The sequence below is a fragment of the Dendrobates tinctorius genome, unplaced genomic scaffold (assembly GCF_039654945.1).
Source record: "Dendrobates tinctorius isolate UK_male_01 unplaced genomic scaffold, ASM3965494v1 ptg000032l, whole genome shotgun sequence".
NCBI classification, from domain to species: domain Eukaryota; kingdom Metazoa; phylum Chordata; class Amphibia; order Anura; family Dendrobatidae; genus Dendrobates; species Dendrobates tinctorius.
Genome location: NW_027361700.1, coordinates 38,802,027 through 38,813,226, shown reverse-complemented (window position 1 = coordinate 38,813,226; position 11,200 = coordinate 38,802,027).

The following is an 11,200-nucleotide window of genomic DNA, read 5'->3' as shown; positions in this document are numbered from 1 at the left end:
CAGGATTGACAATGATTACACAGGTGTTTAAAAAAAAATGTTTCAGGTGCCAATGTTTTTTTAATGAATTTTGAGTATTTTGAGGGTACTGAATTAAAATAATCCCATTACTTTTGCTGAATTGGTTCTAGTTTTTGAGATAATTTATCCATGAAAATAAAGCATTCCCCCAATGCGACTTGTGTGCGGTAACAAATGCAATGAGTTTGTCTTTTGACTCTTTAACAGTGTCTTAGGTAATTAAATATCCCATATAATTATTTTGTACTTCAATTTGTAGACCTGCAATGCTGTAAAACCGACTTTTAGAAGCCAGAATTCTGCTGTAATTAATGAATTATTAAATATCTCCGAAACTAGAGCCAATCCGGCAAAAACAAAGTCGTATTCTTAGTTAGTAACACAAGCTTAATATAAAACCGATCAGACATTGCTGGCACCAAAATCACAGTGAATTATAGTTCGGTATTTGCTTTTATTATCACACGTCACACCAACATACCTCCCCTTCAGTGACTGGTTATGCGATGTGGCTAGGTCTTTAGAGAATTATGGGACACTCAATTTTTATCTTTGCCCCTGGAGGTCCCAGGTGGGAGATAGTAATGTCATATTTCCCATCATGATTTTAGCTATTCATATACAGGAAACATTGCATATACAGTATACTGTCATCTTCCCGATATTAATTTGTAGGTGCTGTTGCGATCATCCAGTGGTGTAATACAATGCATTACATTTGCCACTTCGGCACAAAGTTGAAAATATGTCTCTCATATCTGTCATATCAATGCTGTTCATAAAAACCTCACTATCCATACTGGAGCCTGAACTCAAGCAGTCTGCTTGCCTTTCTGGTCACAGGAAGTATCAAGTGTAATAGTTTATCTCCATCTGCCATAAATCTGTCATCACCCCAAATTCCTCTGTCAGCCAGCCATGACTGGCCTGTGATCCATCAAATAATCCACTTTAATTACCTGTTCACCTTAGGGGGTTCCCTCTAAATTAGGGTCATGTAGAAGTTAATAGAGTGCTAGCCCTGCTTCAATATTCACTGTGATACCTATGAGATGTCATAGATTTTGTAATTACATCTATGACAATCCATGAGTCCAGCTATAAAATGAGAACTCATAATCCCAAGTGCATTCATTCTCCACCTTGCCTGACTGACAGTTGCAGCTTGATGGATATTGAAGGCTGGGTGAGAGGAGACTCTGTTTAAACTTTCAAAACAAGTTTATACAGCCATTCTCACATGGATTTTCAAGTGAGTATGTGAGGGAGGTACAGGGCGTAGTCGTGGCTGATAGCATTTGCGTTAGCGCGCCCTTCCCTCCCGTCACATACACGTTCTGGCCATAACACTGCATACCTGTGACTTCTTCCCAAGCACCATCAGGGTCCTCTGTTCATTTCTGGAGGTCTCCATGGTCCAGTTTTACACAAAATGAGCCACAGTCCAATTCAACTTTCAAACTGGTAACTTTACTGATTCTGGTGCACAGCATATTTATATTCTTTCCAGCATCAACATCAGGTTTCACAACGTGCAACTCCTTCTCTTTCCCTATGCTAAGCTTGCTTCTGGGACGGACTGTACCTTTCGATCCTACAGCGTCCTCACTGTTCAGCTTTACTTCGTTAGGGGACTCCCTCGGCCATTTTGCCCCGGTCCTGAGGGCATCAGCCCCTGCAATAAGCCGCCACATATTGAGAGACCTGACCGTACTGCTTAGTCTTCACCGGCATCTGCAGTCCCACTAATACTGCATTGCCAGCACTGCTGCTGTTGCTCCCTCTCGTGAAATCCTGGCCATGAACACTATATGGCTGGGCATTAATCTTCGGCAACGTTACGTGACATGGTGTTGCCTGGAGCTATTTAGCCCAAGTGAGCTGCACGGGCGCCCTGGTCCCAACTGACTTCTATAATGACGTCCATACTACCTTATCCACCATGCTCCTCCTATTTTAACTATTTACACTACCATTCCTACCACAAAAAATGTACCCTCATCTTGTGGCCAAACCTTGGTACTACACTCACCCTACCAATACAATAACACATTCACATAAATACATATATATTACATAGATATATAACCTTTATACATACAGCAACTGGGACACAACTTAAGGGGTTAACAAGACTTTACAACCCCTTACATTCTCCCTTCCTTTTAAGATAGTCGTCCCTGACCATGTGACGCTTGAAACTTTAATATATACAAGTCATACTCCACGCAGGGAGGCAAAATATATATATTTACATATTGGCTCAACGTGAGCCGAGTCTATGAAACTTCAAAGGAAGGCGGCCCCTTCCTTTTTAAACATGGTACTATGGTACCCATAGCCCTGCGCCACAGTCTAAGGGCAATATTTTGCTTTCAGCAGAATGGGCGCAACAAGCTCTACAAAAAAACAAAAAGATTCCATGCTCTCAACAGAGATGCCTAGCTCACAGTCCTCCAAGTCAACAATGTCAGTTACTGTAATTATTTACATATGTACACTGTTTTTTTCATGACCGGCTTTTGCCCACGCTATTTTTCCCCCCTTCCTTTGAAGACATACAACAGTCCTCCATGAAATGTCCCCGTGCAACCAGCACAACAATATACAACGAAAGTTTGTCTCATTTTTTTCAACAGCACGCGTCTCATGCCGCACTTCCAGTGGTTGGATCCCAGGTCTGGATTCGGGCCGAAGATGACTCTGCAGCTGCAGAGGTTGTGGGCTGCCCAGATTCAGCAGAAGCAGAACCACAGCCAGGGGAGGAGGGGAGCGCAGGGTACCACTGGTTTACGTCTCGGGCTCGGATTCTTTTCTGAACCGTCATCCATGGTACACAAAGCTACTGCTACTGCATAGTAGCCTCGAGGGCAGTCTTCCTTTTAAAAAGAGACCCGGTCCCCTTCACGTAGGGGTTTTCCGAATTTTACAGAGGTGGCATTGATGTACACCTTGTCATTGGTGCCATCCTCCCGTATGAACCCAAATCCCTGGTCAACATGGGTGAACATTTGCTGACCGTAAGTGCGGTGCTCTGCTAAAGTGCCCTCTCCATACTGCCGCAGCTGGGCCCAGATTCCCTTTTCCTGCTGCTTTTTGCCTGCAATGATGTCCGCTGTCCAGGCAGACTGCTCAGATGTAGGGAAAGGGCCCGCCTCGATGTGGTAGAAATCTGAAGTACCCAGCCCTGGGTCCACACCGGACGTGGGCATAGCCTCTCGTTCATGATGGCCACAGGAGATCCAGAGGCTCAGTCGCGGAGTCGAAAGACCAGAGGATGGTCTGGCTAGGTGGAATAGAGGGCCAAGGCAGGGGACAGCCTTTCGGGGTCAAAGGCTGCAATGGACTTGTGGCGCCCCTGAGGGTCCAGTCGCCACAGAGATGCTGTACCTCACCCAGAGGTGTGGTATCCCACAACCAGGTAAGGTGGAGACACCTGACCAGACTCCAACACCCACACCCCACACACACAAGTAGTGTAGCAGAGCACCCTTTATGGCCCCTGCTTGGAACACAAAGAGTGCTGGGAGGTGGGCAGAGCTTAGTTTGAGAGCGGGAGAATGATAGGAAATTAGATCCAGATCCCTCTGAGGGAGGGAAGGGAAGGCGTGTCTGCACTAGCTCTACAGATTAGAGGCTGCTGGACGGATTGGATTATAGGGAAAGCTCTCTAAAGAAAAGAAGGCTCTTCTGGGACATGGCTGGAGGATACTCCCCGTGGGTCCCTTCTCCACGCTGACTATAGGTCAGGTGGAGGGAGAAACTGGTTGCAAAGGGTCACGGCCCCTTGCCTAGCTAGCGTACCTCAGGATGCTACTAGCAAGCCGATAGCTTTGGTTACTTTATGGACCATCGCCCCTACCACAGTTAGTCCGACTGGAAAGGCAGCTATATAGGATCACAGAAACAGAAGAGTATACGTTGTCTGATAGGATTCGCAGCTGCTGGCCCAGAACGATAACCGTGAAGTGCTGGAAGGAAGGAGTAAAAGCAGCATATTGTGTGGACACGGCCAAGAAAAGTACATACTGACAGGGAAAGCTGGAAGGGTGTTCTTCATCATACCAGGAAGTTGTCTGGACCCCTCACCTGGAGAACACAGCATTGAAGCGGGCATCTGTACTGCAGACAGAACTGTGAGTAAAGCCCATTAGAGCTGCATGCAATTGTCTCATCTACCTTCTTTCTGCGCCTCTCACCCAGCACTGCTACATCCTCCACTCCACACTACCTCACCAGCTACAAACTCATCTCAACTACCCTGGGACTACAGCTCTACCTGTGGAGAGCTTTAACAACTCTGCTGCATCACAACATCTGTCCCAGAGAAGCAACACTGCAGAGCTGGTCACGCTGACCAGAAACCACAGGTGGCGTCACGAATCTCTTACAAACTTCATTCTAATCTAATTACACCCATTTTACATGACTGCCTGGGGCCACAGACCAGGTCACTGCCACTGTGACACATCCCTTTAAGACGACCGGCCCGGTACCGAGTCACCCACGGCCCCTGAGGCGGAGTCGGAAGACCAGAGGATGGTCAGGCTAGGTGGAGTAGAGGGCCGCGGAGGGGACAACCTTTCGGGGTCAAAGGCTGAAATGGACTCACTACGGGAGATTAGTGTAGCTCCAGGTGGACCCCTGGGAGCACGGGGCCAGGTGCGACCACCTCCTCTCCCCCTCCTCGGGAGGAGGGAGACTTTGCATATAGTAATTCTAAAAACTTCCTGGTTTAATTTACTGTGGGAAAACAGTTTTGAAGCACAAATTGCCACTCTAAACCCCACTAGGTCTCCTTTTCCCAGTGGTGGGTGTTCATGGAAATCAAACACTTGATGACAAGTTCGCAGCAGATTACAGCTGATCACTGAACGTCTAAGCAGCAGGACACATTGGAATAAGTTCCTTGCTCAGTATCACAGGCTTCGAATAAGGACCATACTTCTAGTAGGAGGACTGTAGCTCAGAAAGACTTATCCTGCTAATCTCCACTGTACTCCCTAAATTGATTGAGCCATAGACTTCCAGAATGAGTAAAATGTGCATTTTTTATATTTCTTTGTAATTAAATTTGTCTGATTTACGCTTATAATCTGTGAACACCTTATATACTGAATTGATATAAATATACATAGGAAATATTGGCAGTAAGCCTTACACTGTAAGACTCAATGCTATTATACGAGTATAGATAGTGTAGCTGGAATGATCCTTTGAACAATACTAGCACTATTAGGTTATGTTCATGGATCGCCCTGCAGGGCCGGGGGAACTCGTTACCGGGCCTTTCAGGCTCTTTTAAGGGGGAAAGTGTCACGGTGGTGATGGTGACCCGGTCCGTGGTCCTGGGTGTCCAATATAGATGATGGAAGTTCAGATGAAGGGGGAAAAGATGGTAGGATAATTTAATGGGAAAAGGGGAATCATGACGCCTCCCGTGGTACTCGGCTAGGGTAGCCGACGCTGCGATGCAGATCCACTGGGACGGTGTTAAAGCAGCCAAGATGGTGAAGCTCTCCACAGGCAGAGCTGTGTCCCAGGGCAGTTGAGCCGGTGACGGTGGTGGTGTATGCAGTGTATGGCAGGCGAGTTGTAAATTACACCAAGGACACAGTTGGGTGCAGTTTCTGGGCTTTTACTCACAAGTCTTGTGCACAAGATGACCCGCTTGGTACTGTGTCCTCCAAGGGAGGGTTCCGGCAAACTCTCAGGTAGATCAGGAACACCTGTTCAAGACTCCTCTTTGTGTTCTCCTCTCTAGGCCGTGTCTCTGTGTGGTAGGGGGCCGGGATTGGGGGGTGGACCGCTGCTTACCCTGTCCGGATGACACAGACACCAGGCGATGCAGGGACGAGGCGGAGACAGATCAGTTGTAACAGTTCTGGATTTTATTCGTCATCCTCCTGACCACAACCACGCACCGCAGCTTCTTTACAGCACTCTATCTCCAGGCCCGGGTACCTGCACCTTTTCTCCAGTCGAAGTAACGTCCCTCCCGGATCTTTCGCTGGGGCTGTCCTAGACCAATCTACCGCCAGCACTTCACCTGCCCGAGGTCGTCGTCCAATCGGTACCCCCGGGGCCTCATCTGTCCTGTGGTCCGTCGGGTTAGGGCCACCCCCCTGACTGTCTCTTCTCTGTCAGTCCCCTGGTCAAGCTCTTCCACTGTTTCTGGTCTTCTGTCCTGAGTCTTCCTTTCCTGAGCTCCTCCCGGGACTGGCTTGTCTGGAACCCCAACCAGTTCTATTTATCCCCTCTCTCACTGGGGAATTCCCCTCTTGAGTTCCTATCTCCCCGTCCCCCCATGACTAAGTGTTTTCTTGAGCCATAAGCTGATGTTCAGTCCTCAACTACTCTCCCCTGCCATCATGTGGTCATTTCTCGGTACTACTCCCTCCTATCTATCTTTCCCAGCTGTCACCCTTCTATCCTATCAATCTCCGTCTCTGGTGCACAAACCGTCCCCTCCTACTGCCAGTCACGTCTGTCCGTCAAGTCACCTTCCCCACACTCCCCCTCCCTTTGTCGTCCCGACAATCGTACTCCCTACCTACGTCATTCTAAAGCTTATCCATCGTCTGTTGTCGGACCGGTCGTTGGGCCAAAACCCGCTGCCCACTGGGACGAACTAAACCGGGAGCACCATGCTCCGAGCAGCCTACTGCTACTCGCCAGCGCGCACGCCACGTGACAACTTCTTTCGGGTTGGCGAGGTCCACCCGGACTACTCTACGGCGTGAACCTCCCACTACTCTCCCCTTCCACTACCTTCAGCTGTCCGGAACGCTATGACCGAGGCCTTTCGCCTACCAGGTCACCATTGGCGCCCGTCCTTGTGGGGTGTCCGTGGTGTTGGGGACCTGACTGATGGACCCCTGTCTGGTCCAACATCCCTCATCTCTTTGTCCTTCACTTTAGGGTCATGGTCGGTGTCTTAGTGACATCTACCTTGTACCCGGAACCTGTTACATACACATTTTTTTGTTATACACTATTCTCTAAATCAACTCTTAACATACTATTATCTTTACTTTAATAACCATAGGAGTTACTCAACCGGAGTAACCCCTTTTTCTCTTTCTTTTTTTTGTTTTTCTTTTTTTTTTTGCAAACACGTTAACATTATTTTTAACACAATATTCCCCGCACAGCATTTTTGAAACAAGTACTCCCCCTCCCTTTAACATTAATACTCCCTTTTTCACATCCCCGCTATGTCAGGAAAACAAATCAAACAACATAAAAACATTCTTTGTAACCTGGACGGGAAACTGTCCCCGTGGCCTGCACAACGGTGAAGCGAATTCCTGACAGTCCGGGCCATCTCCTGATAGCTGGTAACAAAGGGGCCTCACAGCCGTGGAGCTCCTGGGATGCAGGGAGTGTAACATAGTAACATTGTTTTGAAGGCTGAAGGAAGACCTTATGTCCATCTAGTTCAGCCTATTTTTAGTGCAGCTGTTCTGCCTTGTTGATCCTGGGGAAGGAAAAAAAACCCACAGAGTAGAAGCCAATTTTCTCCATAGGGAAAAAAATTCCTTCCCCTAAGCTGGGTCAACCATCTACCTATAATATTCTGTTATTCGTAACCTTCTATGATGTTACTCACAAGAAAAGCATCCATTCCTTTCTTAAATTCATTCAGTGAGTTGGCCATCACCACTTCCTCAGGAAGAGAATTCCAGAGCCTCACTGCTCTTACCGTGAAGAACCCTCTTCTATGCTGGTGCAGAAATTGTCTTTCCTCCAAACGAAGAGAATGCCCCCTTGTTCTTGTCACAGTCCTTGGTACAAACAGTTCATTGGAGAGATCTCTGTATTGCCCTCTGATATACTTGTACATATATATTAGGTCTCCCCTAAGTCTTCTCTTTTCTAGAGTAAATAGACCTAATTTTGATAGCCTTTCTGGGTATTGTAGTGAACCAACTCCATTTATCATTTTAGTAGCCCGCCTTTGAACCCTTTCAAGTTCAGTAATGTTTTTCTTGAGCACCGGTGTCCAAAATTGCACACAATACTCCAAGTGTGGTCTGACGAGTGATTTGTACAGAGGGAGAATTATCCTTTCATCTCGTGTCCCCAGACCTCTTCTAATGCATTCCATGACCCTATTTGCTTTGGTGGCAGCTGCCTGACACTGGACACTCCAATTTAGCTTCTTATTGACTAAGATACCTAAGTCTTTTTCCATGTCTGATTTCCCCAGCAGTTTCCCATTTAGTAAGTGTCTCTAGAAGTCCTTTCTATGGGGGCTCGTGGCCTTCGGGTTTAACAATTACGGCTACCGCGTAGTAGCCGCGGGGACAGTACTCTTTATAGTACGATACCAAGTCCCCCTCCCGCAAAGCCTGGCCGTGACGGATGGAAGTCACAGTGATACATACTTTTTGGCCGGTTGCGAATGTCCTGAATGAACCCACATCCTTTGTCCAGGTTAGTGTACACGAGCCGCCAGGTAGATTGTGAAGCCGCCATGCCAGCCTCCCCTCTCTCCCCTGCTCCCTGGCCTTTTTCTTCCTGATGACCTCCGCGACCCAAACGGAGGGTCCGGTGTAGGCCCTGGAGTCCGATGGGCGGGACACCGCCGGGGTTGAGAGAGGGGCAGAAGCGGCCGTAGATGTCGGCGGCCCAGCAGCCGCTGGGGCCAGCCTGCGGGCAGGGGCAGCCGCGGTTTCTGATAGGTAGGCCGCAAAGCCCGACAAACAGGCCGTAGCTGACTCCGGGGATGACGCAGATGCGGCCGCGGGGCAGGCCGCAACCGGAGTCGCAGACGGGGCCGGAGTGGTGACCGGCTTCAGGGGATTGGCCACTGCTGGCAGGTGGAACGCAGCAGCGTCGGTCGCGGGCTGGTTCCGCTCCGGTGACACCGGCCATGGCGCTGCCGGGTGGAGTGGCTCAGGGACGGGAGTAGGGGCATCGCTCTGCCCGGCGTAGTCGCCAGCAGAGCCGGGGGGACTCTCACCTTCCCCGGCGCCACAGACTACAACATGTCACCCCGCGGCTCCTCCCGCAGCCTCCGATATTCACCCCGCCGTCCGGCAGGGCCAGCCTCCAGGCTCGTGGGTCCTGCAGGGAGGCTCGCAGGTGATGTCTTCGGCGGCTGCTCCCACAAGGCCTGCGGTCTCTCTTCCTAGGGTTAAGATGGAGATGGCCCCAGTCTGTCCAGAATAACTGCAAACGCCAGGGCCTCTTCCTGGCGTTGGAGTACCACGGCCATGTTGGACGGCTTCTGGTACCGCCCCAGATCCTCTGATGGCAGCGATGATCCGGAACAAAGTCTCCAATTTATAATCCCCAGGTGAGCAGTCTTGTAATCCACAGATATTTCTAATCCACAGGTATTTGTAATCCACAGGGGAGCAGTCCAAGTCCTGTTGGGTTCTTCAGACGCAGGCCTGCCACGGAAGATGTCATATTAGCGGTGGCGATCCTGCCAGCTACGCCAAATGTGGTAGGGGGCCGGGATTGGGGGGTGGACCGCTGCTTACCCTGTCCATATGACACAGACACCAGGCGATGCAAGGACGAGGCGGAGACAGATTTCAGTTGTAACAGTTCCGGATTTTATTCGTCGTCCTCCTGACGACCACAACCACGCACCGCAGCTTCTTTACAGCACTCTATCTCCAGGCCTGGGTACCTGCACCTTTGCTCCAGTCAAAGTAACGTCCCTCGTGGATCTTTCGCTGGGGCTGTCCTAGACCAATCTACTGCCAGCACTTCACCTGCCCGAGGTCGTCGTCCAATCAGTACCCCCGGGGCCTCGTCTGTCCTGCCGTCCGTCGGTTCAGGGCTACCCCACTGACTGTCTCTTCTCTGTCAGTCCCCTGGTCGAGCTCTTCCACTGTTTCTGGTCTTCTGTCCTGAGTCTTCCTTTCCTGAACTCCTCCCAGGACTGGCCTGTCTGGAACCCCAACCAGTTCTATTTATCCCCTCTCTCACTGGGGAATTCCCCTCTTGGGTTCCTATCTCCCCGTCCCCCATGACTATGCATGTTCTTGAGCCAAAAGCTGATTTTCAGTCCTCAACTACTCTCCCCTGCCATCTTGTGGTCATTTCTCGGTACTACACCCTCCTATCTACCTTTCCCAGCTGTCACCCTTCTATCCTGTCAAGCTCCGTCTCTGGTGCACAAACCGTCCCCTCCTATTGCCAGTCACGTCTGTCCGTCAAGTCACCTGACCGACATCTGCACTGATCTCCCTTCCTTTTTGCCCTGCACCTTCACAAGCAGTGTCCCAAGCCGGCAGCCACGGATCACACCGGGCGTCGCGGGTCAGACCCCGGGGTCCTTTATCCCTTCTGCTACCTTTTTGCAGAATGTTTGTGGTTGTGGCTGAGGCACTTAAATTTACTTCAGCCTCTGGCTTTCTAGATGAGCCTTGCAGTTCTCCACTAGCTTCAGGGGCCAGCTCCCTCACTCAGGCCTGGTCCTTCCTTTCCAGGATACGGGCCCCATGGTTGGCTTTCGCACTAGGACCCCTTCCTTCAGTCTAGGAGCTTGGTCAAGATGTTTCTCTCTTCTCTGACCCTCAGTCCTCTCATGGCAATCCTGCTCTTACGCTCTCCTGTCACCGACTGACTACTCTCTGGAAAGATCTATTTACCTCAGGCTTAACTCCACCCACCAACTGTCACCTTTCTCTCTCTGATTGGATACCCACAATCACTCCACTACCTAAGCTCCTCCCACTCTACCTACCTTCCACACTAACTCGCCAAAACCCTTTCCTAGCCAGTCTGGGATGAGGCCATCCTCCCGAAGGGTACAACCAGATGCCCTGACTAAACTAGTGTGTGCTGGGTGCAAGTGATAGGAGTCCTGGGTGGTGATCCCTCCTTACCTGAGGGTAGGATACCACACGTCTGGATGAGGTGCAGTACCTCTGTGGCGACCGGACCCTAAGGGGCGCCACATTCACACGTTGCATTTTTTATGCTTTTGTTTCCTAAGGCAAAACCTGACAATGTATTAAAAGAGGAGAGAACCACCACAAAGTAAAAGGATCACCTGTTTTATGCCAAGACAAAATGCAAAAGGCCAAAAAAAAGAAAGAAGCATATACAACTACGGGATCACTAAAGAATACAAAAATAATACATTTTTATTGACATACACAATACTGCAACTATAAAAACATTTAAAAACCAGAAAAAAAAGAACATATACGCA